General features: G+C 44.0%; 1 protein-coding gene across 12 annotated transcripts in view; it reads left to right on the top strand.

Moving 5' to 3' along the window:
- Positions 1 to 4,693: 4,693 nt before the first annotated feature.
- NCOA1 (nuclear receptor coactivator 1) overlaps positions 4,694 to 18,088 on the top strand; it is a 358,642-nt gene continuing 345,247 nt past the window's right edge. For 8 of the 12 annotated variants that reach the window (XM_073335589.2, XM_073335591.2, XM_073335593.2 and 5 more), the window contains exon 1: positions 4,695 to 4,997. The gene's annotated coding sequence lies outside the window, so the exon portion shown is untranslated. Of the gene's footprint in view, positions 4,998 to 18,088 lie in introns of all 12 variants that reach the window. The other 4 variants (XM_073335594.2, XM_073335596.2, XM_073335595.2 and 1 more) reach the window with 2 other exon arrangements.

Genomic DNA, 18,088 nt, shown 5'->3' with positions numbered 1-18,088 from the left:
AGTTGGATTTGATACCATAAAAAGTCACGGAGGAAACTAAAGTGCTTGTTTTGTACTAGTAGCCTGTTTTGAAGGCAGGAAAAAAATGCAGATCTGGGCTTTTAAAACTGCACTGAATGACTCCACTGTGAAAGGTAGGGCAGAGTTAGTAGTAGTATACTTTTGCCCTTGTGTTTACTATAAAATAGGTCACAGAAAAGGGGGCACTGTATCTTTAAATATTGTTACCCTGCTGATCCTGGATTATGATTAGGTTACGTAACTTGCTTATGAGCTGCTTTTCATTAAGACTTCCACAGAACAAATACTTCCATTTTAGTCTAAAGCACAAGAGGGCGCTGTGTTTGACTCAATCTCTGCTGAGAGCCAGAATGCAGACACGCAGTTTTATGAACACTCTAACAACCATTTTAGTAAAGGATTTATTTAAATGTAGACAGCTACTTTCCTGTAAACCATGCAAGTCCTAAAAGTCTTCATCACTGCCAACTGCTCGCATGAATTATCACAGGATAAGTAGATGTCTGAATGTAAAACAACTAATTAACTTTAATGGAATTATACATTAATCTTAGCTGAAGTATAGTCACAAAAAATTGTAAAAATCAAGTGTACATAAAAGATGTTAAATCAATGCATTAAAAGCATTTTTCTCTAAGCCTCCAAATTATTGTATTAAGTGCATCCTCTGCTAAGTAAGAAACAAAACTTTGATACTTCTTTTGTTGGTCTCAAAAGCTAGCTACACTGATCATCAATGAAAGTAAAAGGCTGATGCCTATAGCTCTTAATGAGGGTAAGAACAGGACCAAAACTAGGGAGCCAAGTTATAGATTAACCCAACTGCAGGAAAAGGCTCAGTATTTATAAAGATTTTACAAGCCAACATTTAGGTCCCAATCCTTAGAGGGAAGTCAATATCTCCCAAGAGGTACTCGGCACTTTGGAGAATCGGCTCATACTTAGAATTTATGTAGCACTAAGAGGTCAGATTCTCCCAGTCATGAAGTGGGGTGCAGTGCTGTTGTCAATAAAATTAAGGCCCACTTACACCAGAGCTGGTATCTTTAAAACTGTACAATATCAACTAATGAATCTGCCTCAATCAATCTGAGGTAGTGATTATTCCAGTGGATACTCCAGAACTACTGCAATGAAGGTTGAAAAAGGCCTCCTTACCCAACAAGTTAAATGAAACAATGGGCTAAAGGGAGGCAGCATTATACAGGGGTTAGAGCAGGAAACTGGGAAGTCAAATCACCTGGGTTCTATTCTATTTGGTGACTCCACCACTTACCTGCTGAGTGACCTTGGGTAAATCACTTAACCACTCTGTACCTCAGTTTCCCCAGAGGTAAAATGAGATACTTTTAAAAATGCCTAAAAGTTGGTTATAATTTCATTCTTCTGATGGATTTATATTTGCTATGTATATTTCAATGAGATTTAAATCTCGCTTATTTCTTTTGAAGTCTCATTCATATTGAAATGAATTCATTTCATTCATTCATATTGGTATCCCTGTATGTATTTTAAAATATAACTAGCAGATTAATAAAAATGGCCTTATGCTTCTCACTTGAAAACTTAAGCATCCCTTCCCTGGGACTGACCCATATATTAGTCTCCTGTGCAAAAATTAATGGAGGAAGCCACACTGATGTAAAAACTCCATAATTCTAAGAGCTGTGGAGTTTGAGCATTTTCCCCCCTCTGATGAAGTGTACCAGGCCTTCCTGGCCCCCTGCTGCTCAGCTACACCCTGCCCTGGGAAGGTGGGAGGAAAAGAGCAGTAAAGATGGGTCCTCCAGACCTACCTAGAGAGACCTCACTGGGGTAGCCACCTTGGAAGCCAGAGACACATTGGTCTCCTCATCTCAAAAAGGATATACTGGCATTAGAAAAGGTTCAGAGAAGGGCAACTAAAATGATTAGGGGTTTGGAATGGGTCCCATATGAGGAGAGATTAAAGAGGCTAGGACTTTTCAGCTTGGAAAAAAGACTAAGGGGGGATATGATAGAGGTATATAAAATCATGAGTTGTGTGGAGAAAGTGAATAAGGAAAAGTTATTTACTTGTTCCCATAATATAAGAACTAGGGGCCACCAAATGAAATGAATGGGCAGCAGGCTTAAAACAAATAAAAGGAAGTTCTTCTTCACACAGTGCACAGTCAACCTGTGGAACTCCTTGCCTGAGGAGGTGGTGAAGGCTAGGACTATAACAGGGTTTAAAAGAGAACTGGATAAATTCTTGGAGGCTAAGTCCATTAATGGCCATCAACCAGGATGGGTAAGGAATGGTGTCCCTAGCCTCTGTTTGTCAGAGAGTGGAGATGGATGGCAGGACAGACATCACTTGATCATTACCTGTTAGGTTCACTCCCTCTGCGGGGCACCTGGCATTCGCCACTGTCAGCGGACAGGATACTGCGCTGGATGGACCTTTGGTCTGACCCAGTATGGTCGTTCTAAAAATAGTTAGTTTTTTTTTTGTTTTACCTTAGAATGAATAATAAAATTGTCTGTGACAGTGCAGAGTTCCCCCCTCTCCCCAACCTGGAAAACAAGTTAATTCTAGCTCAGGTCACCTCTCCACATGCACAGGTGCTTAGGGGAAGATAATGAGGCAGGGTTATGGAATGCAGGCTAATCAGTTTCCTCCGTTGGATGACAGGAAACACCATAAAGATAGCTGCTTAGGAACTAGCCTAGCCTTAAGAAGGGATCTATATCAAGTTATTTGCGCTGAGGTTATAGGTTAGATTGGAGTTTTTTCTGACTTTGATTTTTGGCTTGTGAAGCCCAGTTTGTTTTGTTAACACTACTGCATTTGGAATACTTTGAGGAATAAAAAGCCTTAAGGAGGAATGTGAGCTATCTGAAGAATTGTCTGATTTTAAGTATTCAATCTATTTTCCTTGATGGCATGTTGGCTGTTGAGCGATTTCACACTTCCATAGACCATATGAAGAATGTAACAAGATGAAGAAAGGTTTCAGAGTAGCAGCCATGTTAGTCTGTATCTGTAAAAAGGAGTACTTGTGGCACCTTAGACTAACAAATTTATTAGAGCATAAGCTTTCGTGAGCTACAGCTCCCTTCATCGGATACTGCATCCAATGAAGTGAGCTGTAGCTCACGAAAGCTCATGCTCTAATAAATTTGTTAGTCTCTAAGGTGCCACAAGTACTCCTTTTCTTTTGAAGATGAAAATGTGGCAAAATAGTTGACTGCTGCAGATGGAGCACTTGCTGCTGTTCAGTTTATGTAGAAGTAACAGCAAGTGCTAGTAGAATGGCTTCAAGTAGGTCCTGGTGTGTACAGTGGAGTGGATGGGACCACTTTGGCTTAAAAGCTTGTCATATCTCACATCATACTTATTGGTGGGAGGAGCTGTTTTTTGCCTCTGTTTGAATTGTGCTGACCCTGTATCTTAAAATGGTTGAATGTCTGGGGGCATGGCTACACTGGAAACTTCAAAGCGCTCCTATGGGAGCGCTTTGAAGTGCAAGTGTGGTTGCACTTGGGTACTGGGGGAGAGATCTCCCAGCGCTCCTGGTAATCTACCTCCACCCTGTTTCCTAGAGTCCCAGTAGTCACGCCATGGAGGGGGTTGTCCTTAAATCACAGACCGCATTGGTGGGTGGGTCCTTTATATGCGTTAGTATCAGTATTCCTGAGGTTGAATGTATTCCCAGGGGTTTCAGCACATGACATCACCTTTAATAAAAGATTACTCTTTAATTCCCGGAGCCTCCATGATGATCCTGGAGGGTGGGCAACCCTAAGTGTTATGATGGAGTGGATGGGCCTTGGGCGGGGGGGAAGCAGTCATGTTTGGACAGACCTGAGGGGAAAACAGGGCTCTGGGGTATCTGGGTGCTACGGGAGGGAGCGCTTGGTGGGGGAAATGGGGGGGGGGTGCTCAGTGGGACGTGGGTGCTATAGGAAGGAGTGCTTGGTGGGGCAAAGGGGGGGTGCTTGGTGGTACATGGGTGCTACGGGAGGGAGCGCTTGGTGGGGGAAATGGGGGGGGTGCTCAGTGGGACGTGGGTGCTATGGGAAGGAGTGCTAGGGGGGTGCTTGGTGGTACATGGGTGCTACGGGAGGGAGCGCTTGGGGGGTGCTTGGTGGTACACGGTTGCTATGGGAGGGAGCACTTGGGGGGGGGGTGCTCGGTAGGGTAGTGACTAGGGTGACCAGATGTCCCGATTTTATAGGGACAGTCCCAATTTTTGGGTCTTTTTACTAGAGACGCTCCTATTACCCCGCTGTCTGGGCACCCTAGCGGCGACCCTGGGCCTGCAGGCTGCCCGCTGGAGGGCAGCGCGGAACGATAACTGGGGCTTGGGGGGCCAGGGGCAAGTGGGGGTGGGAAGCGGCCCCCAGGCCCTGTAGGGGAGAGGGGCGGAGGCTGAGTCCCCGGCACGGAGGAGATGGGGGTGGGGATGGTGCTCGGGGCAGGCTTGTGCTGGGAGTGGGGGCAGGGCGGTGCTTGGGCCCCTTTACCAAGATGGCGACTGGTTCTCTCTTCACCCCCCCCACCCCCGCGAGCGCGGGCCCCGTGTGGCGGCGGCGCCGCCCTGGCGGCTGGAGGACCCCGCGCTCTGCGGGAGGGGAAAGGCCGCGGCCTGCGCCCAGGCCCCTGGGGGGGGGGCGGCGGCGGCGGGGGGGGGGGAAGATGGCGGCAGCCGTCGGCGCTGAGAGCGGTTGAGGGGGAGGGATCCGGGCCCGGCCGCGGCGGCGACACCGCCCCTCGCTCGGCCCCGCCCCGCCGGGAGGGAGGGAGACGGAGCCCGAGCCCCGCAGCCGAGCCCAGCAGCCGGAGCAGGGGGCCCCGGGCGCCCAGGACCCCACAGCGGGAGCCGGGGCCCCAGCAGCAGCAGCGGGAGCCGGAGCCCCTCGGGGCCGCCCCCCTCCGTGTGGCCGGCGGAGCCGCTGTCGCACCCCCGTGAGCTCCGCTGGGGGCAGGCCGGAGGCGGCGGCGGCGGCAGGTGAGCGGAGCTCGCAGCCCGGCCGGACTGCAGCTGTCAGGGGGCCGGGCGGAGGGGAGGGGCGGCGGCGCCCCATTGCCCCCCGCCTGGGCCGGGAGGGGCGGGGCGGGTCACAACGGGTGTGTGGTGGGGGGGCTCTGGGGTACTGCGGGGGGGGCTGGGGGCAGAGCAGGTCCAGTGAGGGGCACCCTAGAGCAGTGCACCGGGGGGGTGTGTGTGTGTGTGCAGGGGGGCCCCAGGCTGGGTAGGGGGCGGGCCCCAGGCTGGGTAGGGGGCGAGCCCGACGGGAACTGGGGTGCAGCGGCGTCTGGAGGACCCCCCAGTGCTCGCCCCGCGGCGCGGCGGAGGCGGGGATCTAGGGCACTGGGGGGGCCCTGGACGAGGGGGCGGGGTGGGGTATTTCCCCCCCCCCCCGGTGCTGTGGGGCTCGGGAGGAGCGGAGCACTCGGGCTAGGGGCACGGAGAGGGTGAGGGGGAGCAAATGCGGGGAGAGGGACGGGGGCATGCGGTGGGGCTGTTACTTTGGGCCCCTTCCCCTTCAGCCGCGCGTCGGGGTAAGGAGGGGAAACCACCAGGCAAACGCACCCTCCGTGGTCTGGGCTGTGCCGGGGGGAAACTAAAGCTGTCATGGTGCTAGAAAGTAGCAAATGGGTGTGTGCGGGAGGCAGGGGAGGAGAAGGGGGATGGGAAGGGGGATGTTCAGTATTTTGAAGTTGTCCTGGACGCTGGTGAGGAGCTGAGCATTCTCCCCATAGACAACTCCTAGTCTAAGGGGTATTTTGGCCTTTTTTTTTTTTTTTGCGGGTTTCTGGGCTGTACTGTGTGCCATGCCATTCTTCTTTGAGGGGGGTGGCTGTAGGGGTAATGTGAAAGAAATGTCTGTTGGTTTGGGGATAAGGGGGTTTGGGGGGTGGGAGGGTGCAGCACGCTTTGGCTCCCGCACAGCAGCAGTGCGGGGAAGGGGATGGGTGACAGTCGAAGCTGATTAAATCAGGGCTCTTCGTTTCTGAACTAGTTTGTGCGTTTGTTCAGATTGTTAAGAAATTGATTTGAAAAGTAAGGAAGCAGGGTTTTTTCCTTCTAGCGTCCCTGTGAGGGAGGAATTGGAACTATATGGAGTGACTTTGTCTTGGTTCTGCAAACATGGCTGAAGGGGAGGGAATGGGGGTTGTTGATGGGGTGAAGCTGCGCACAAATGGGGGTGGTGGTGGTCACACAGCAACAGGGAGCTGCTGAAACGTCTGTTGCAGGGACAGCGGGCTGGGGGAGGGGAAGACATTTCATTTTGTTGCCTTTTAAATGACAGCTCTTTGTTTGTTTGCATCTTCTGATCAGTTACATTATTACACCAGCACCATTGAATTAGGTTACGCACATTAATTTTTTCGTGTAAAATTTCTAAGAGGAAAAACAAGTAATACATTAATGCGGTTTCTTGGTTAAAGGAAATGAAGATGGTAATGTGGTATCAAATAGCTTTCAGTGTAATTTGAGCTGAGAAGATGGCTCAGTCATTATGCATTTTGTTTGGAAAAACAGCCAACAGTCTGAGTAAAAGATGTGTATGGTGCTTACTGCTGTTCTGAAGTGTGTGGGGAGATTTTGATTTTTTTCTGCTTTTTTTCCTCTGTCAGCAGCTGAATTGTTGCCCTAAATTTTGTAGGTTTCTGTCCTAGAAACGTGGACTAGAAGCAGCAGCAGACTGTGGATAATTCTTAAGTTGGGGGTGTGTGTAAGTGGCAACCCAGGAGTTCCAGTTGGAACTAAGGGGGTTATAGCTAGTAGAATATGACATTTAGTTATATAGAAGCAGTGGCTGAGAGGCAATTTTCTTCCAGTGTAGGCGGCTCTAGACACTAAAATCCCTGGTTTCTTAGGTGCATGTTGACCTTTCAATAGCTGAGAATTGCGTTGCCATTATGTTGTTTTATGTTTGATATTTTCATGATTGTATTGCATTATACTACAATGCAACAAGGGGGTGGTTTGTGACCTAAAGTGCTAGAGAGTTGGTATGTAAAAGTTTACTCAACATATAGTGGATGTTAACTCTACAGACCCAGATATGGCATAACCAAAAAGGGGGACACAGCAAAGAGCAAGGCAGAGCTGAAAACTCTTAATAATGTAGGTGTTTAGCATGTGCTGTTCTTAAGATCTTGCATTCCTTATGTTCATAGTTTACATTTATATACGTGACCTGGCTTATGTGGGGTTGCAGGAAATGTGAATCTCAAAAGTGGTACACCTGATGAAGTACAGATGAGTAGTATGTTAGTGGATTTAAACTAAAAATGAGGTTTACTGTTTACTTTTCCAGGGGTGTACTATCCTATTCCAATTCAGAGCCTGTAGTATTTTCAGCTTGCCACAATCTTATGGGAAAGTTTAAATGTTCTAAAATGTTTAAGTTACTTTGTGCCTATGACAGCTCTTTATGTAGCGGAAACAGCAAAAACTATTACATACAGTTTCTCCAGTTTGTTTAAGCCCCTTGAACAGCAACAGGGAGAGAAACAGGAAAAGGTGATTATAAATCGACAAATTTGCGGAGGGTCTCAGAAACTGATATAGTATCTGAAACTACATTTAACTGAGTTTTTGAAAATGATTGGCGTTCAAGTTGTCCCTTTTAAAAACAAACACCTACTGATGCTAGACAACAATAGTAACTTCAGCAATATTATACCTGTCTCAGAGCCTGTGGGCATGATTGAAATGATATGATCTTACCTGGTTTGCTCAAGTTAAGTATTTATTGTCTAGAAATATGCTGCTGTCATGTTGTTTAGCAGCATGATTCCTTGCTTTCAAAACAAATGCACTTCACAAGAAACCACGTTGGGTTAGAGTAGTACTAATTAAGACCTTTATTTTTTAGTCATTAGTTTGATTTAGAGATGGTGTTAGGCTGTTGGTTTTCCCCCATAACTTGCCCTCTGCTGTGAACACTGTAAGAGAAAAATTCACGACTGTATGACTAATTCACGTAATTAGTCATGCAACTTCCATTGTAGAATTATTGGCATAGAAATACTATCATTTTATGTTCTAATACTGCATTGTCTTGTTTTAGAAACATATGTGCCCATTGCTGAGACTTCAGTCTCTTAACATCATTTATATGTGATACATCTATAAATGTTTGAAACCTTTAGGATCATTAGATTTCCTTAACTTTTTATAAACATTTTTATAATGAGCAGATTTGCTGGAGATCAACACCTTGTGGGCTACTAATCCAAGAGAGTTAATTTGCATGTGACCTATGAGGATTGTCAGAAGTTAGGGTGTGAGCGTTGTAACTAAAAAAATCCTCTCTTGCATAAGCAATTTGCCAGTTGAAGAACATTAATTTAATTTTTGTGTAAGCAAACTACTTATATTGCAAGTTTTGCTTGGTTCCTCATTTCCTTGAAGCAGTAATACTTATCTCTTTTATCAAAGGGAGGGAATAAGAAATAGTTTTTAAAGTTACATTGAAATCTGTTTTTAAAAGAGAAATAGGGAAAGCTCAGAGAAACAGGTAAAAGTTAAATCAAGCCTGCCCAAAAGGGCAAATACAGCCCAGAGTCTACTACATCCTGTAGCTACCGCTGCCATATAACAAAGGCTAATTGTTGACAAATTCAATCAAGCATTTAATATTGGTTTATTTAGAAACTAGTTCAAACAGACAATTGTAGATAACCATAATACTTAAGGCCTGGTCTAAATGGTTGAAATGGTGCAACTTTGCTTGGCACTATTCTTGTATCTGTTTAAACCTGGCTCTTAAGCAGATTCAAGGGTAGTGCCATGCAAAGTTGCATCAGTTTAACATAACATCCCTTGTTAAATAGGCATACCTTCTGTGTAGACAAGCTTTAAAGTGCTTTGAGGACTCTGGGGACTGCCCTAAACACAAAATTGCATCAGTTTAACTAAAAATGTGATTATTTTTTTAAAATAGATTTAGTTAAGACAATACATCTTGGTGTGTGGACACTTTAAATCCATTTAAACTTGCTTATTGGTTTAGCTTGCCCCTGTAAACAAATAGGAGCAAGGTAAACTGACAGCCAGTTTTGAATTAATGTGTCCCCACAGAGGGATTTGCCCTGATTTAACTAAACCTGTACAAGCTTGTGTGTTGTCAAAGGAAAGGTGTTATAGAAATGCAAAATAGTTCAATGAATATACGAATGAGCAGTGTCACTCGAACTTTTCTGGCAAGTAAGCTGTACGAGCCTCAATTGCAAAATATGGGCACTGCCTATGATGAAGCTAAGACAACTTCTAAAATAAAACTGAGGCAGGTTCTGCCCTCAGATGTATGTGTAATTTTCTCCCAGAGGCACAAAAACATTTAAATGTTTAAAGCTCCGTCTTAAAAAGACAGATTCAAGGAGATGCAAAATCAAGGCTGACCCTCTGTCTAACTTTTAGGGGAAACAAATGTTTAACTTGTTTAGTTTTGTTCTATGAAATCTAAGTGTCATGAAAGATACGTATAAAACAGGCTGCTTAACTAAGAACAGGATCTCTTAAACTGGATCACCTTTTTCAGTTTTTTATTATATGCTTAAAATTGATCAGGATATTACATGAATTAGCTGATGTGGAAAAGGGGGTGGGGGAGAAGAAACGAGCCTTGCACCTGTTCTGTGTGTTCATGATGTCCTGAATAAGGAACTGTTGGTTTTTAAAAACAAAAACAAAATTTAGGTCTTGGGTACGTTTTTGGGTCAGAGGTTCAGGGTACTCTGGCTTGGAGCTCTATGAATGGAGAATGATGACATATCAAGAGACTTAAAGCTTAGCAGTTGAGAGGGAAAGGGATTTTTATTTTTGTGTTCACTTTTTTCATATATATTTAACTCCAAAACTTGGGAGAAAAGTTGATAATTGAAGCATTGAACCTCTAAACCTATCAGTCTTCTATGTATAAAGCTGAACCAACCTGACTTAAAAAAGCCTTTGCAGGATCTACAACAAACCCTCTAAAGTATCTGGAATCATTAATTTTTATAGTTGCATTATTTTAAAAATAATGCAATTCTCCCTCACCCCTCCTAAAGCTTCCTTTTCATTCCTAAACGGAGACTTTGCATACAACTTCTAACAGAACACATTTCAAGTTGAGTTAAATACCTGAAAGTAGTGGTTTTAATGGTAATGGAAATGACTTATCAGAATAGTTTTTTTGACACTTGTTTGTGACTAGTTTAAATTTCAAATCAGATTGAAAAAATTGTGGGTGAATTTATGTTAACGAAAATCAAGAACTTTACAGCATTAGCTAGAGTAGGACCTACTACCCAGTTTTAATCTCTTCTGTTTTATTCCTTAATTCTGACCCCTGCTACTCTAGTACTGCATCTTCTCTCCTGCTCTGCCAATGCGCATCAGTGCTAACTTCTGTTTCAGTGGTGACCCTTTCTTGAGCAGAGACTCCTAATCAAATGGTTTTGGGAGGTTATTTATGGTGTGAACCAATATCCACTAGTGTGCATAGGATGAGTGCACTAACCTCATTTTCACTAAAGACTCAGTTGACTCAAAGGTGAAAAGCAAACACAAGTACTGTTTAATTTCAAAGCACATTGTGTTCGGATTCAAGGAATGACAGCTGGTCACTCTGGAACCATTTATACCAAATAGGTCATACAATATTCTTGCTTGCATGTGTAAGTGCAAATTTAATAGTAAAATGCTGGGTATAGAATATTGTTAAGAATATGAAACCTGAGCATTTACAGTATGCTCATATCTGAACTTACTGTACAGTTATGCATCAAGTCCAAATGTACATTAAAAGCGTGAAGCCTGACTCAGTACTGTGTTAGTATTTGGAATTCCTTGGAATAGATTTCACTTGTAAAGCATCTTTGCACATGTCTCCAAATGACACGTTAAGAATATTGTTATACGGAAAACAAGTGTGAGCCACTTATTTTAAAAAAAAAAAAATGCAGGTATAACAATTATACTTCACAGGCCTCAGTCTTTGCTCTTTCTTGCTGACTCATTTTTAATAGGAATAGGGTTTAATTAGTTCTCCCTTTGCTAGCATGTACATAAATAACGGGTTTTGTGTAAACTAAAAGCATAAACAACGTGCATTTCAGAATAGCCTCAATATTTTTACTGTTCTACAAGTTCCAGGTAGTCCTTAGACTACGTTCCGTTTACTTTCTTCCAGTATACTTTATAAGAAAAAAGGCCCTCCTTTGAAAGAGATCAATTTAAAAACTTTTTTGGGTGCCTAAAGTTACACATCAGATCCATAGTTCAACACTAATTGGCCTGGCTTTCGGAAGTGTAGAGCATCTAGTGAATTCAGTGGGAGCTGCGGGTGCTCGGTCCCTCTGAAAACCGGGCCACTTTGTTACTCCTTAACTCTAGGCTCCCAGATTTTACAGTCTTGTCTTAAGGTATTACCACCATTATAACCTTACAAAACCTAATATGAATAAGTGTTTCTAAAATGTCACTGAAACCAGTGTTTTGTCTGGGCTTATACATTCTTTTGCAGTATTGGAAATATAAACACAACTGCATATTACTGTAATGCATGGGGAACTGTACATGGAAAGTAAAACTGAGCATCTGATTTCACTTTTCGAAATGAGTGAAGTTAAAAAAGTAAACTAAACCAATATTTCCCACACTTCTGACTAAGGCAACCCACTAACTGCATTTTGTCCCTTTCTGAGAACACCCCTTTACCCCTGTTTTCCCTCTCCTCTCGCCTTCTCGGTTGTCCTGCCCCTCCTGCAGCCCCAGCTGGTTCCTCTCTCTCTCTGGCTGGGGAATGTTGCCAGCTCTCCCGGATTGTCCTGGAGTCTCCAGGAATTAAAGATTAATCTTTAATTAAAGAATGTCATGTGATGAAACCTCCAGCAGTACGTCCAACCAAAATTGGCAACCCTATGGCTGGGCCGGGCTGCGATTGCTGTCAGGCAGCTGATTGTTGGCCGGCCAGCCACGGCTGCTTCCTCTGGGCTGCTGCTGCTACCTGGACCTTGCTACCTGTGCCTCTGCATGCTGCCCAGGGGAAGTGAGAGCGGGATCTGGGTTGGCGGCAGCAGCACAGAGGAAGTGGCTGGAGCCAGAGGGAGGGCAGTCGGCCACCTCCTCGTGCCCCAGGGGCACTTCCTCAGTGATGCTGCTGCTGCTTGGATCCCACTGCCTGCTGGGCTAGGGGAAGTGAGAGCATGGATGGTGGGGTAGGGGAATGTCTCTGGGCACATGCAGGGTGGGGCAGATGGTTGACTGTCTGCTCGCTGACTCTGGCCACTCCCTCTCTGCTGCTGCTTGGAACTCTTCCCCCCATACCGCTGCCTACTGCCCAGGAAAAGTGAGATGCTGGGGGTGGGGTGAGGGGTGTGACCCACCCAGACCCCTCCCTGGACCTACTGTTTGGGGAACACAGAACTAAGCTGCCCAGATCAGAAAAAGTAACACAACCTATTTTCTGTTTTGTTCTACAGCCTAAGATGTTGACTTAAATTCCTTTAATGCTGCTAAGATTAAACTCTTAAAAAAATAAAGCAAAGTGCAGTACATCTAAGTAACAAATTCTGACATCAAGGGAAGTCTGGACCAAATTCTGCTTGTTACTCGCTTGAGTAGTCTTGCTTCTTAGTCCTTTTGGCTTTGTGGTTATGGCGGACAGGATTTGCTCTACTGTCGTTAACTTCATAGGTATTGCAGGGGTGTAGATCTGTGTTGGTGACAAGTACCATAATGCCTGGATATAATGTGCCCTCAAGTGTCAATTTCTTTATATTATCCTGTAACAGTCTTCAGTATTATAAGGGGAGCTGGTAGTGATCCTGTACTTAGGTTCCCTAACTTTTCTCCTTATAATCTTGGAGAAGCTTTAATGCCTCCATTGTTTGCACCAGGGTAATCCTGTCAAGGTAGAAAGGTGCTTTTTCCTTTTTTTTTTTTTTGGTGAAATTCCATTCAGATTTAACTAATTGTAAAATGTTAAAAATCGCTATTTCCGTTCTCTCAGGGCTTATCTAAAGTAGTAACAACTTGTGTATGTAATATACCAGTATAGTGAAAGTGGTACACTTCCCTCCCCCACCCCGCCCACTCCTTGTCTCCACTAGGAAAAAGGTGTGTTCTCAACTTATCTCATATAAAAACTACAAACTGGCTTGTCTTCACTATGATTTTAACTTGAGTTAAACAAGTTAAGGCAAATCCTACGATTCCCATAGTCTTTATCTCACCCTGCTACGGGGGAGCCTGTGGTTTATCTTGGCATGCTAACTTGTGTGAATACTACAGGCTGCCCATCGGCACTAGGTTTTTAACTCAAATTAGTACACTTTTTTTCCTAATGAAGGCACGCACCTAATGTGGACAGAGTTATATTCCTGTATGGGAATACCATTATATCAGTGTAATATGAACAGAGAAATGCTATTGTTACGTGTAAGGCCTTGCTTTGCTGTACTAACCCACCTCCCTTTCCTTTCTCATCCCGTCTGGAAGCTATATCAGGCGGCAATTATCTAGGTTGCAAAGTCAAGAACTGAAAAGTCAGGAAATGCCAGATTTAGGGATGCCCATGCAACTGTTGTTAGTTTTTAATTACATAATATTTTTTCCATGGAACCCCTGCCACATTCAGTGTACAGGTTGGTAAGCAAGAGGGCCGGATTAAGGTTGCACAGACAGCTGTAAATCTGCCATTTCATAATTTTTGTGTGCTTGATGTTGCAACTTAGATGATAATCTTTTAACATGTATATGCCTTTCTGTGGTGCTTACTGTGATATTATTTGAACACCTGACCTATATTAAACTGTTCATAATACCTTGGGCATAAGCAAGAGCACTCTCATTTTTCAAATGCGGGACATTGGCACAGAAGTTGAGTGACTTGCCCATGTAGCAGGGTTTTCTGTCCAAGGAGAAAAGGCATTTGACAAACTAAAATATTCTCAAGTGCTCAGTGCATGACTAGAAAACTTGTGATCAGAGAGGCTGATTTGTTACATTGGTGCAACTCATCATGAATTTGCCAGCGTACCTTGAGAGTTAGATCAAGAAGGGACCCATCATCATTGGCAGTTGACTCTTCTGCATCAGGGATGTGTTGGTCCTTATGGATTTATGACTGGCACCTGATCACTCTCATTCTGCAGACCAACTCTACTTCTCATTGTGATGTCTAAATTTTTTTTATACATAAAACATAAACGTGCATAGCACTCTAACTGTGGGGGAGAACTCAGGCTTGAAAATCATTGTTACTGCTGTAGAACATGCCACTGCAGAGATGTTGGATAGTCTTCCAATTCTGTTTGAGTCTTTATCTTAAAATCAATTTTAAAAGCATGTTTAATTGTTCAAATACTTTGAAAGGGGGATTTATATCCCTGATGCTGACATAGACGTGTATGCTTAGGCTTGGAAGGGTTAGGTTTTTTATCAATGGTCAAAATTAACAGATAGGCAAAGTGAGAAAATTGCTGCTTGAGAGATTAGAGTCCCATGTGAATGTGTATAAAATGTGTTATAATGCTGGAGTTAAATGATTATAATTTCCTGCAACTGTGAACGTTTAAATCAATGATTGAAAAAAATGCTTGAAAATAAACTTGATATTATCCATTGAAGTTATAAAAAATAAAATAAAATTCTGACAAGCCTGTGTATATTGTCATTAGGCCTTTCCACATCCAATGGGTAAGTTAAAAAGAAACAAATCCAAGCTTTTAAAGACATCTAAAGAATCTAGTTAGATCAAGATTTTATTATGTATAGCTTTTAAAACGCATGGAAAATGGACAAAATAACCTTTAGAATAGAAGTCGGGAAACATTTTCTTCCTCTCATCTGTCCATTAGGCTGGGTGCGAGTTGTGTATTACTAAAGCTACCAGAGGCGGCTGAAATTATCAGTTGTCAACCTTACTCTATAAGGACCGGCCCTCTAGATCCACCCCAGAAATTCTGCCACGCAACAAGTATAGGTTGGCAGTTAGAACTTTTTCCTGTTGAAATAAGTGCTTCTCTATCCAAGGATCTCAAAGCACTGTACTAAATATTAATATAATAAACCTCACCACATATCTGAGAGGTAGGTAAGTATTCCCATTTCACATATGCATGTAGACTTACATAGGGTTGGTCCACACTGGTACATTGGTATAGCTTTGTCCTTCGGGGGTATGAAAAATCCTCACCCCTGAGAGACGTAGCTATTCTGACCTAACCCCCAGTATAGACAGCACTAGGAATCCTTCTGTTGATGGGTGGGTTACCTACGCCAACGAGAGAACCCTTCCTGTTGCCATAGGTAGCTACTATACTGAAGCTCTATAGCGGTGAAGCTACAGTGCTGCATCTATGCCACTGTGGCGGTTTAACCACAGACATACCCTAAATGTCACACAGGAAATCTTACTGATGTGCTGATGGAGCTCAGGTCTCCCGACTTAGGGCATGGCTACCCTACAGCAGCATAGCTGTGGCCTTGCAGCTGTGCTGCTATAGTGTAAACCAGAGGTTCTCAAACCAGTGGTCCGCGAGCTGCATTCAGGTGGTCCGCAGATAGTTCCCTTGAAGGTGCGTGCTTGGGCAGCCACACACAAGAGCATGAATGGCCACCCACCTAACGTGTGGAGCCGCACAGGCGTGGCTCCACAAATTAGGTGCTTGGACTCTGGAGAAGAGACACATGTAAGGTGAGGTGGTGGTCTTGGGAGGAACAGGGGGTAGGTGGGAGCGCTCAGTGGGGTGAGAAGAGGGGGTGGGGGGAGTTTGGGATGTGCAGGGCTGCGGTGGCCAGAGACGGAGGTTACTTTCCCTAGCTCCAGGGCTGTGGCTGCCAGGGAGAGATGGCCCTCCTTCCCAGCCTAGGCTCTGTGGCTGCTGTGGCTATGGAGAGACCTCGCCTCTTTCCCAGCCCCAGCTTGGGAGCTGCTGTGGCGTGGGAGAGAAGGCCCATCCATCGCATTAGAAAGGTAAGACTACTGATATTAAAATATGAGTTGTGTGCTTTTATTTGTAGAACAAAAATAATAATTATTATTAAGGGTTTTTTATATTTAGAGCTTTTTATCTAAAGTGCTTTACAATAGTTAGCTAACGGTACAAACAACATTTGGAAAGATCATTAAGTGGTCCGCCAAGATCCTCAGCAATTTTCAGGTGGTCTGCGGGGGAAAAAAAAAATTTGAGAATCACTGGTGTAGAACCTTCCTGCATTAACAGAAAGGGTTTTTCTGTTGATGTAGGTAATCCATCTCTCCAACAGGTAGTAGCTAGGTCAATGTAAAAATTCTTCTGTTGACCTAGCTTCATCTACCGTAGGGGTTGGTTGACCTAACTATAATCACACAGGGCATGACATTTTTCACGTCTCTCGTTTTAGGTGTAGAGCAGGCCTCAGTCCTGCACTCTAATCACTTGTGTAGTTGCACTTATTTAATTCTTGAGCAGTTGGTCTACAGTGGTTAATGTATGGCACATGTTTACGGTAATTACAGCAATATAAACTTGATTTGTTTAGCAACAGAGTCCTTTGGATAAGCCTTCAAAAGTGCCAGGAATGGGAAACAAACACAACTTGACATGCTGCTCTGTATCCTTGAGTATAGCGATAAGTGCCTATTTGGCATCCTGATAAGTGATTTGTAATGAGAACCACAAGGTTAAGGGAGTTCTCTCCTGACCCCCCCCCCCCCAAACCTGTTTCTGTTCAGTGCCATTGTGAACAATGGGGTCCCTGCCAATTCAGCAATTTAGAGAATTGTGCCTTGCTTCAAACTCTGGACTTAATCCACAGGTAGTTTCCAGCCTTCAAAAGACAGCAAGGTGGGTGAAGCATATTCCAGTACCCACAAAGATTTCTGCACAAGGGAGTAGTACTTGTGTTCCTAGAAGTGAAGAAATGGCTAGCTGGAATTCTGTGCAAACAAAGAACGAATAGGTTTAAGGATCTTTCTGATGTGGGTAAGAGGAAGTTAGAATTCCCCACTGCTAAGCATATAAGAGGCCATTATATTTCTCCTTTGGTGGAAGGTATTGAGTGGGCACAAAAATAGAAAGGACCATAATGAAAAAAGAATGTAAACATGAAAAGCAGAACAAGAGACAAAAGCAGTTCCTTTAATAGCCAAAAATAGTCTTTTTTTTTTTTTTTTAAATGAGCACCGTAATAGCAACCCTACACAAAAGTCTGAAGATTCACTATAAGCCAGAAGGGAACACTGTCTGCCATCTCTTGCACCTCTCCAGGCCCTTTTTAAATAAGCAGCATTGGATGCAGCTGGGCCAGTAAACTACATTTGCCTTTTTTTTTCATAAGACAGCAGAGATTGTTGTGTGCCTAGAGAGGGCGTAGTCGAATCCTCAACTCAGCAGTCACATCCAAATGGTAGTCTTTATTTAAGAGGATCAACATGTTGGAGGGGAATAAAATAGAAGCACTCAGTTACACTTGGGTGAAGAGACTGCAATGCTTGCTAAACAGGCTAGACTACTTAGCTACAAAGGTTAAATGCTGTTAGCTGTAACCTTTCATTGTCAAAAAGAAAAGGAATACTTGTGGCACCTTAGAGACTAACCAATTTATTTGAGCATAAGCTTTCGTGAGCTGCTGTAGCTCACGAAAGCTTATGCTCAAATAAATTGGTTAGTCTCTAAGGTGCCACAAGTCCTCCTTTTCTTTTTGCGAATACAGACTAACACGGCTGTTACTCTGAAACCTTTCATTGTCAGAGTCCATGTTTGAACCTTTTGCTCTTCCTTTTCAACAGTTAATGGCAGTTGCCAAAAGGGGCTTGTCTTTCTCTTCTCCCTGAAGGGAAGTTGACTTCTGAGAAGTGGCTGTTTTTTAATATTGAAGCCAAACTTTGTTCATTCTAGTGCCATCTCCTATCCCACTCTAGTGTCTAACCTCTAAGGGCATGACCCCAAACCACATCTCTCTGGAGATGTTAGCTGTAGGCCCTTCTCTGTGAGCTGGGTGAACACGTTTTCAGTTCTTTATATACTTGAGCTCCTTGAACCTCAGCGCCATACATAAAAAACCTGCCATTTCTTTCAAAGAGACTTTAAAGGGAATTTGATAAGAATATA

The sequence above is a fragment of the Lepidochelys kempii genome, chromosome 3 (genome assembly GCF_965140285.1).
Source record: "Lepidochelys kempii isolate rLepKem1 chromosome 3, rLepKem1.hap1, whole genome shotgun sequence".
Classification (NCBI taxonomy): Eukaryota; Metazoa; Chordata; order Testudines; family Cheloniidae; genus Lepidochelys; species Lepidochelys kempii.
This window is presented reverse-complemented; position numbering and strand designations above follow the sequence as displayed.